General features: G+C 38.8%; 1 pseudogene; it reads left to right on the plus strand.

Annotated features, from left to right (window-relative positions):
* Positions 1-8941: 8941 nt before the first annotated feature.
* LOC146377199 (zinc finger BED domain-containing protein 4-like) lies at positions 8942-9926 on the plus strand (annotated as a pseudogene).
* Positions 9927-11258: the final 1332 nt, after the last annotated feature.

Genomic DNA, 11258 nt, shown 5'->3' on the forward strand with positions numbered 1-11258 from the left:
CACATTGGAGACAATCCAGCTTTCATTGCAATTATAAGAGAACAATAAAGGATTTAAAGGAAGCAGCCTACAAATCCATCCATCCGTCTGTCTGTAAACCAAAGTGCTGCATTTGCATTGTAAAATGGACTACAATGAAACTATTAGTGACAGAAAGTTTAAGTTGTTTCATCAGTGGCTGATTTATCTGTTGTCATTAATTTTAAGTGCCTGTGACCTTTTTTCTAAAATGCCAGTCAATACAGACGAGTCTGGTGCTGAGAAAGGTTGAAAAGAGGAAGAACCACAGACAATGAGCACCGAGACAAGATCAGCACTTCAGCAGATCCTTGAAACGTAAACAGATGTTTGATGTAATGAGGAGATGCTCAATAAATATGTCAATGTTAAGAACTACAGGACACTAAGAACTAAAATATCGCTTCATTCGAAGTTACTCTGTCACTTAACATTGGAGAAAAAAAGCTAAAATAACAACAAATGTTCCACTCCTGCCCTGCTTATAGCTTAGACAACCAAGGAGGTCCAGCCAGCCAGTAAAATGTTGGATTTTTCCACTTGCTGAAAGAATTTTACTTTGTATTTAAAGACTCTGAGAGTGCTCAAAACCACACATTTCTATTGTTAAGCAAACAAGTAAATACGTAAGTAAATACTAGCTGTCAAATGCTGTCAAGTACGTCTTGTACCATAACCAGTTAAATAAATAAATAAATAACTTTAATAACTTACAAAAGTTCACATTTTGAAGTGATGCATCCTAAACCAGAAAATTTGGCAAGTTTTCCAGCATACACAAAATTCTGTTTAATCACGAAATACAATCAAAAAAACACATCAATTTGGGTGAACACCTTAAACTAATCCAATATGATGCTTCTGTCATGAAGTAATCATATCACAGAAAAAGGAGAATTTTTGTGCCGCTAAGACAAAATATCTATAAATAAATAAAAACCCAGCCTGACATAAGACATTGTGCATCGCCGCCCAACCTACTCAGAAACTACACAATAACACACACGGCAGTGGAAGAAAGGAGTGGGGGAAAGTAAATGCCAAGAGGTGGTAGTAGGTCTTTTTACTTGATTTGAGTATAGGCAACAGCAATTCCTCATGATGTGTCAGTCAGTGCCTGAGAGTTGCCCCACTGTTTAAATAAGCTTCCTGATTTCAGAACCCTCAACTCACTAAACTAATTTATGGTTTGCTAAAAGGCACTCAACAATGTGTAATTGTGAACTGGAAAAAAAATGAAGAAGGAAAACTATCATGGAAATAAATCGCACTTTTGGTAATTGGTAATAATTTTTGACAGCTCACAGGCGCGAACCACACCAAATGAAGGCTCTTGTCCGATTTCAACTGCGGATAAAATTCCTGAAACGCATCAGTGTTGATAACAACGGCATGTAAGTAAGGATGAAGTCACTCGTGTTCATCGTGTGTCAGAGCTTAAATTTTCCAAGTTACGTAAAATAAAAGTCAAATGTCAAGACTGTCGCTGTCAATTTTGTTTCAGCTTTGTTAATGCAGCCATTATTGTCATTTGTATGACATTACAAGAAAAATATCCTGAAATCATTTATAATATGGTTTTAACATTTAAATTTAAGTTATGAGGCCTCGTTATTGATCCTTACAGCGAGATTTTGCTGCATGAAACTTTGTTTTACCAGCGTAAACTACAAGAACTACAAGAAGTTTTACAGTATAATACTGTTTCCTGTTTGGTTGCTTTGTCTGGAATTTTATTATTCTCTTTATGATTTATTATTCAATATCTTCACATACAGTATATTATAGTAAAATATAGGTGCATGTACCCTGGATTAATTTTCCTTGTGTCACACTGTTACGAAAAATCTGATATATTTACATTTTAACAAACGCCCTGGATGTTTGTCATAGAACTGAAATAACAACAACACCATTATTAAAGTTATGAGATTTGAAACATTAATTTTGCAGCAAACAACTATTTGCATAGTGCAAAATATAGTGAAGAAATGGTGTCCTTAGCAGAGAAATGAGAGCCATTCCTCTTTAATGCTGTAAATCCAAGCTTTTCAGTTTCATGTTTTGATCGCTGATACAGCGATGCATGTGATGCATTCCATGTTCATAAAGAGACCAAAGTGGAGTCCAAAGTACTCAACTGGTGGTCAACTAAAAAAACTATTTCAAATAAAGTATTTCATGTTATACACTCTATAAAAGTTTCTACTTGTAAATAGATAGGAAAGATTTTATCTAATGATATTAGACACTCATACCTTTTTTTCTTTGTCTGAACAGAGTTGTATGTTACAGGCAGTATAAAAAAAAGTCAACTGGATCACATGTCGAAGGTGACAAGTGTGTCATGTGAGTATTTTAACCATGTTTTTGCTTTGAAAGTAAATGAACAGCTGTCATTAGAGGAGTGAAAAGTGGGTAAAGTTGTGGCAGGATTAAAAACTAACAAAGGGAGAATGTATTCATCCACTGTGCTAACCTTGTTCTACGCTTCTCAAATAAAATCTAAGAAACTGAGGAGAGCTTTAAAATATTGCTTTTCCTGCCCACTGCCACTACTGTTGTGTTGTGTTATGCATTCAGTGTTACAGAAGAAACTGGTCAGATGACACTTAATGAACGTGAGAGCAACGCTGCATAATTTAACACTTCCCTCAATATTGTTTTGACGCATTGCTGCGATCGCTTTCATTCTGACAGCCGCAACACTGGCACGTTAATTATTCAAGGATCTAAACACGGCTCAGATCAATAATTAACCAGAGAAACTGAGAAGAATCACTAAAAGCACACTAGACTCAAATCCTAATGCATTTACAGCCGCTTTCAATTCTAAACGAGTGGGATTTTCTACATGTTGTCGATACACTTTCTACACCGTGTTGAGTCAAAGAAAGGAAATTTGAGCCAGGTGGTTGTGTGTGCCTATGCTTGTCAGACACAGCGCTGTGTTAGCTTTACCGTACTGGCAAAACACAATCAGAGAGTAATTTGCTCAAAGAGAATGCGCCTGCCAGCTGCTGACTCTTTTGTGTTTTCTGGATGCATATGGTTCCTATAAGTGTGAAAGATATTTAATACAGATAACACACAATTCGTACAACGACAGCATGATTCTGAAAAGGCACCTGTGCGTATCAGTCGAACTCCAGCGTGAGGAACAGTAAGCCACAATTGTGCAGCTGTGTGTCTTACTTATCTGTGCAAATATGAGGTTGATGACTGTAGAAATAATTCACCCACCACATAAACAGAATGTAGACATCAAGGGGTTGGGATGTCTGCTTTTGTGGTGTTTGTTTGTTTACCAGGGAGGGGATAAACAGGAGGTAACTCCTTCTCTGACACAGTACACCTACTACCATCAAATCTGCTAATAACTCAACAGGCTTATCATTATCACATGCTGAAGTAGTTTTCTGAAGCACACACTGGTATAAAAGGTGACTGTACGCTGCTTATGTTTAAGGTTGCATAATTTGAAACAGTTAACCACTATTGTTGGATTGTGATACCAGATTTCTAAGAGCTTTGTGTCTATATTTTCCATATTTTTAATAACTTTCCTGTAAGGAAAACAATTTTTGCATCAAACGTGTCAGCACAGTTTCCTTCACAGCTCTCTTTGCTCTCAAAATACGTCAGCCCCGTTGACTGATGCAGATCCACTCTGCAGCTATCAGTAACAAATATGTCACCTTGCTTATACCTTTGAAAGCAGCTTTTGTGGGCTTGTCTGTGCAATGCTGAAAATCCCAGAACACAGTGAGGAGATGCATCACGCACCCATGGGATTTTAAAAGTGCATCTAAGTTTTCCTGGGCCCATATGAAAGACAGACAGTGTGAGAAAGCAATGCAGACTGAGACAAGAATTAACTTTAAAGCCATATTAAGATGTTTTAGAAGTGTGGAAAGGATTTTTTCCATGGGAGATCAGTAGGTTTCCCAGCATATGTACAAGAGCTTCATATTATGTTTATTTTCCAAGTTGCAGTTCCTGTAGAGTACACTGGGTTGGTTGTTTGGTTCTTTTTAATCTGGCTCCATTGTAATGGTTAAAATCTAAAGCATGATTTTTCTTTTTCTATGGCAAGATGTGTGAATATCAGTATCACGGGGTCAGCTGTGACAGAGGAAAGAACTGGTACCATGGATATTTGCACTTTTTCTGTTAATTCGCTGGAAAAAACATTAAAAAAAAGTATTACTTGTTATGAGGGATGGCAGGTCGAGGCGAGTTATAGCATATGCAAGGTCTCCTTTTTTCTACATTTTAAAACCAGGCTCATTCATCCTGAAAGAATAGATTCAATTTTTAACATTAAACGTGAAATTCAACATTCAAAGAATTAAAGCTATGACAATGATTTTGCAATTAGGCCCGGACGCAAGAAGTGAAAATTGATTTGGTTGTAATTTTTTAATGTGTTATATTACAAAAAAGCTTTTTCATATTTGGTTGGCTGGACACAGAATGACTCACGGGTGATTTTAGGCAAAAGACACTTTATAAAACCCCTCTGTGCTCTTTTTTCTCTCACTTTATCTGACAGTTATAGAGATTATGTATATTCAGATTTTTTAATTTTAAATTTTGTCTATGAGCCATTTCATATAGTTGTGTTACTATGTGCAAAATCAGATTTCTTTGAACCACCTAGGTAGGCTGTTGTTCATTTAATTAATTTTACTAATAACATGTTATCAGCACAGCCTGACATGATACATTAAATCTGCATTTGCACAGCAGAACCTAGACGCCGACTAATACCAACTGTGAAATATTTAGTTTTTTAATATAATGTAGCATGACAGCAAGCTGTTCCTTCTTGTAATGATGCTCTAGCTTCATCTGAGAGGCACATGACTTACTCACTGACTGCTAACACTTTGCACTGCAGTCTTTGATGCAATTGTGCTGTAGTTTGGGCAATTTTGGCCAATAATCTGGCAGAGGATAGCATGTTCTGTCCGAGAGCAACCATTGTACCCCCAACCTCCTGCTGGGCAGCTGAAAATTACACCGAGGCACAACAGTCACAAAATGAAACTACACTGTGAGGAAAGTTGCCCTTTTAGTACAAAGACAGTGACATGTATAAGCAGCGTTGATTTCATATACGAGCTGGGAGTGACAGAGTTGCCTCAGTATTGTCTGGTGCATCAGGCAGTGATGAAAAAGAAAACCTTGTGCATATCTCTGAGACAGCACTGGCTTCGACAAAACTGCAGTATTTGACAACCTTGGAGTGAGAGTGGGCTGGAACGCTACAATGCTTTTGGAGCCAAACCAGCACTTTTGACTGACATTGCATTATGCTTCCTGTTTTCAGTCAATTTCTCAGTCTGACCTGATGTAGCTGTCTGTCTAAAACCTATGAATAGAATGAGACCATAATAAACTCTCACACACATTAGACAGGAGCTAAGTGCTGTGCTTACTAAGCTTGTTCCTTTTTTACCTTATATCTCCGGGTAGTAACTCTATACCCCCCTCTTATCTTATCACAGGGTTGCATTCAGAAAAGCAGCACAGCACAGAGGTCACCTTGGTGCTATGCCAGATGGAAGCACTCATCCAGAGAGGCCTGTCATGACGTCGACACGTTTGGTATTATTTTTTACAAAGAGAGTGTTTGAATAGCCGTTCAACTGGCTGCCATACATTTTCACAAATGAGGTCTGAAAATGCTTTAACTGTTAGATTATCTACAGGATCAATCAATAATCATTATGAGGTTTTTTTTTTTTTATCTGTTACCTTGCCTTTGTACTTTTTAAGGTTTTGCTAAGTTTGCTGAGCACTGAATGTCACTGTGTTTCATTTCCAACATCCTTATTTTCCCTTGTGTTGACTTCTTTGTTCAATAGAAATTTGCCAAAATATAATACAGTGGAATACAATAGCCATTTATTGTCATTGTACATGTTCAACAAAAATTAGGAGTGCTCCATGCCAACTGTGCAGGAGAAAAGATGAAATATATATAAATAGTAAAGAGATCAGGAATGGATAGCAAAAAGAAGAGAATTATACAGTCTAGAGGAATATATGGAGAGGAAAGTGCTTGGAACCAGTGGACAAAGACTTGGTCTGAGTCTAAAGTCTGTGTGTTGTTGGCAGTCTGAATGGCCCAGGGGAAGAAGCTGTTTGTGTGTCTGGAGGTGTGGGGCCTGATTGTCCTGAGGTGCCGACCAGAGGGCAGCGGGTCAAACAGGTGGGCGGGGTGCAAGTGGTCACCTGTGATGGCCCTGGTTTTTTGAGACAGGAGGATCTGACGATGGCCTCCGGGGGTGGCAGAGGGCAACCAATGAATTTTTGGGTAGTGTTAATTACCTTCTATGCAGCCTTCCTGTTCTCAGTAGTGGCCCCTTCAGTACCAAACACCCAGACAGTAGGAGAGCCTGCTCTCCACTGAGGAGCGGCAGAAGCCCAGCAGCAGCTTCTGGTCCAGTTTATTCTTCCTCAGGACACGGAGGAAGTGCAGCTGCTGCTGGGCCTTCTTTACTAGGGCGTTGGTGTTGTGGTTCCAGGTGACAACAGCAGGTGAGCCCAACCACGGTGGTGTCATCAGCATAATTGACGATGATGTTGGTTGGATGGGTTGTTGTACAGTAATACGTGTGCAGGGCGAGTGGGGGGAAGAGATGGGGGCTAAGTCAGACTGATTGTGGCCGGTTTGTGAGGAAATCTTTGATCAAGGAGCAGGTGGCAGGGGGGGTCTGATGGTGGCAGTTTATTGGTGAGGTTGGCTGAGCTGTAGTCCACGCAGAGCATCCTCACATAGCTCTTTCTGTTCTCCAGATGGCTCAGGACTCTGTGAAGTGTGGTGATGGCATTCTCCTTGGACCGATTTGCTCTGTAAGCAAACTGGTGGGGGTCGAGGGAGGGGGGTATAAAGCAGAGGTGTGGACTCGAGTCATTCATTTTATGACTTTAGACTTGACTTGAAAAAAGGTTGTAAGACTTGTGACTTGACTTGGACTTTTACACCAGTGACTTGGGACTTGAATTGGACTTGAACCTGTTTACTTGAAAAGACTTGATATTTTACCCAAATCTAAAATTTAACATACATATTATATAAAAAGTGTGGACCATTAATTCACTTTATTCATTCATTCATTCATTCATTCTTACCACACTCCGTATGTATGTGAGCGTGAGCTGTAGCACAGCCAATCAAATTAACCAGATTTAAAAAAACAAAACAAAAACAAAAACGCTCGAGCCAAAAATGCTCCGAAGAGTAATTTCTTTCGGCTACATAAACTACGAAGTAGTCAACAAAAAACGAAATGCAACATGCAAAACATGAAAGAAGAGAATTACAGACGGAGATGGAACAACTTCCAACTTTGTCCAACATTTGAAGTTGCATAAAGAACGGTAGGTGCTGCCTTTTTTTGCTACGATGAGATAGCGACTTAGCTAACTTCATCTTATTAGCAAATGTTCTCCGGGCTACGTTGATGATACTGTTTGGCTTTAACAGATATGATATGTTTGTCATGCTATTTTAAATCCAGTCCTACAAGCGCATCCAAGAATAATATGCAACTTGTTAGCTCAGAATTGTCGGTGAATGGTGAGCAGGGTCCGTTTCAGAAAGTGGGTTCTGTAGCTGTACTCAGGGAAGAGAGTTTCTCTCCGTCTCCCCCCAATCATTAATCCCGTAGATTTAACCCAGTTTAGACTGACAAATATTTATTTTACCATCACATCACAATTCAAAATCACTGTTTAATTTGCAATTAGTGTATGGTTGTGTTTAACTTTTGCATGTCTGAACCAGGGAAATTTTTTTTTGGTTAGAAATTCTGGCCCACCTTAGTGTGTAATTGAGTAGTCCTGCTATATATGGCCTTTTTCTTCTGTCATTTATGTCAATACATCAAATAAAATACTTTGATCTTATGTTATTAGCTGTTGTTTATTTGCAAAGGTCAGTTATTCTTAACAGGGATGCTTAACATTGCTTATTAGAACTGTATGCAGAGTTTTGAGAAAAGTGTTTTAATAAATATTGTTTATATATTTTTTATTTATATTTTTATTGTCTGAAAACTATGAGGGTTTAAGTGTTAATAGTTATTTAGGATTATTAGGATCAACTTAAAGTCAAATGCAATTCATGAATGTAATGGAATTTCTGACATGAGTCTAATATGCTTACCTCTATCAGATTTGAAGAATACCAGATGAAAAAGAGGATCACAAATGAACCTCAACAGCCTTCCATATCACAGTTTATGGACACTTGTGCCGGACAGTACAGCATGACTCATCCACAGCAGAAAGCTATCACAAATGCATTATTAAGTGACTTGATTATTGGTTGCAACCTGCCCCTTTCTATTGTGGAAAACAAGAATTTTCGGCACTTTCTGACGGTAGTTGACAGAAAATACAGCCCGCTATGTCGCAGAACAATTATATCAAAAACAGAGAACCTCGCTGCTGAGAAACGTTCAATGTTAAAAACTCAGTTGAGCGAGACTGATCATGTTTCAGTCACTGTTGACATTTGGTCAGACCGAAGGATGAGGGGTTTCCTTGGTATCACTGTGCACTGGATACAGAAAGAGACAGAGAGGATGCAACTAAAATCCAAACTGCTGGCCTTTGACCGCTTCAAAGGATTACACACTGGTGAAAGAATCTGTGAGAAATTTGAAGCTATATGTGACGAATACAACATCAAAGATAAACTAGACTATATTATTAGTGACAATGCTGCCAATATGCGGAAAGCATTCACTGTCTGCTTCCCCACTGAGCAAGGTGAGGAACATGATGATGGTGGCATCTCCTTCACTTTCAAAGTTATCTAAGCTCAGCTCTCTACTGCACACAAGCACAACATTCAAAGATGTGTTTGAAGCTGAATTTGGTGAACAGAAAGCGATCCCTGCAGCTGTAATCACAAGATGGAATTCAACACTGAGACAAGTAAAGGCAGTTCTCCAATGTGAACATCTAAAACTCTGTGCTGTTCTTGAAATGGCTGGGCACAAGGAGTTATTATTCACAACACGAGAGTGGAACCTGTTGAAGGAGATGGTGGACATCTTGAAGCCTTTTGGAGAAGCAACAGATTTGACACAAGGTGAGAAAATAGTCACGATTAGTGCTGTTGTTCCATCCGTGCTGTCCCTCAATCACCACCTTGAGAAAGTGAAGCCTCAAGTCCATTTCCTGAATGGTCTGGTAAGGAGCCTCCAAGCATCTTTGAACAAAAGATTTCTTGGAATCTTTATCAATGTGCGAATGGCTAGAGCAGAAGATGGGATCACTGCCCCCTTTCAGATCCAGTGTACCTTAAAGCAGCTGTTTTGGATCCAGCATTTTCTCTGTTGTGGGTGGAACAACATGTGTTGGGCAGTTGTGACATAAAGACAGAGGTGACACAAAAAGTTAAAGGTAAAGATTGAATATAGTTTATATTTTTTCTGTATTTTTTTTGTCTAAAATTGTAATAAAGGCTCTTTTGCTGTTGTTAATTTGTTTTGCCAGATCTGATCCTGCAAGATGCGGCAGATCCTGCAAAGTCAGAGCAACCTGTGACTCCTGGTGAGGAACACCAAGAGGCCTGTGAAGATGGAGGACTCTTTGCTGCTTACTGTAAGAGGCAGAAGAAGGATGTGGGGAAGAGTCCAGCTCTACAGCTAAGTCACTACCTGGATATTGCTGATGGACAGAACACCCTCTTGTTCTGGGCAATGAACATGCAGACTCTTCCTTCTCTGTTTCATGTGGCCACCAGAGTTTTAGCAGTACCTGCATGTAGTGCTCCTGTGGAACGAGTTTTCAGCTATGGTGGCATCATTCTACGGCCTCATCGTGCACAAATGATTGACAGACTTTTGGCCAATTTGGTCTTTTGCAAATGCAATGCAGAATAGTTAATAGTTAACTGAAATAACTTAAAGTGCACATTCTTGCACATTCTTGTTCATTGTTAATATATATATATATAAGATGAGAGAGAGAGGACAAGCTAATCACACTGCACTAAATTTACTGCGATGGTTCATTGTTTTGTACATAAGGAAATCTCAGCACTTTTTGTTTCAACAGGAAGTTCTGCTTTTGCATTTTTCACTGAATGTTTATTCTGTGAATTTGTAATTTAGAGGAAGACTATTCTTGCAGCAAAGTTTAATTGAGCTGTACAAGGTGCAATTTCAGAATTAGTTTGTGCATATTTTGTAAGTTACTTGTTTCATCAGGTGATGAGATAAATACAGATTTTAAAAAAGAACACGTGGTCTATTATTTACACCTAACATATAACTGCAACATTGTTTTTAAAAAAAGACTTGAAAGGACTTGAAATTCAAAGTTTCGGACTTGGGACTTGACTTGAAAGTTGTCTGTCTTGACTTACGACTTGACTCTGACTTGCTTGACTTTACTTGAGACTTGACTTGTGACTTGAGGGTAAAGACTTGAGACTTACTTGAGACTTGCAAAACAATGACTTGGTCCCACCTCTGATATAAAGTCTCTGATGTACTGAGACACTATCCGCTCGAAACACTTCATGATTCCATGTAATCTGTAATCTGTAGTCATTGAGGCTGTCTATGCCAGTCTTTTGGGGGATGGGAATGATGGTGGAGGCCATCAAATGACAGACATAACATGTTGGTTGTAACACCTTCCAAACTAATGCATTACTGTACATTACATTTTTTTAGTAACGCAGTAATGTAACGCATCGCTATTCTAAATGTATTAAATTCATTGCAGTTACAATTATGCCATTTCTCGTGTTATAAAAGTTCTTGAATTTTGTCCAGAACACGTGGATAGAAAAGGGAAAAGAACAACTTTTTTTTTCTTCCTACATACTTGTGCAATAATCAGCTGATTTCAGTTTGTGTGGAGGAAAGGGAAAGTGGTGGAGCAGTCTACAGCTTCTTGGGAATAGCACATTTATTTTTATAGCAGAAAACGGCATGAGCACGGTGGTGGACTTTAAACTGTTTCCAGGACAGAAACAACTGCATTATGCTGCTAGCACAACTTCGGCTTTTTGCAAACATCTGCACCAACAGCATGCTAACACAAACCAAGAGTTGCCAAAACAGGGCTTAAAGAGCATCTAAAGAGCAGACTTTGAGTAGTTAAAATACTTTAAATATAAGTACTTTAAGTACCCATGCTACCCCATTACCCCATGATATCAAATCTTTTTTATCTTACTGTATCCGGTCTTTTAAGTCTGACGT

The sequence above is a fragment of the Perissodus microlepis genome, chromosome 11 (genome assembly GCF_051167445.1).
Source record: "Perissodus microlepis isolate ML-2025 ecotype Zambia chromosome 11, ASM5116744v1, whole genome shotgun sequence".
Lineage (NCBI taxonomy): Eukaryota > Metazoa > Chordata > Actinopteri > Cichliformes > Cichlidae > Perissodus > Perissodus microlepis.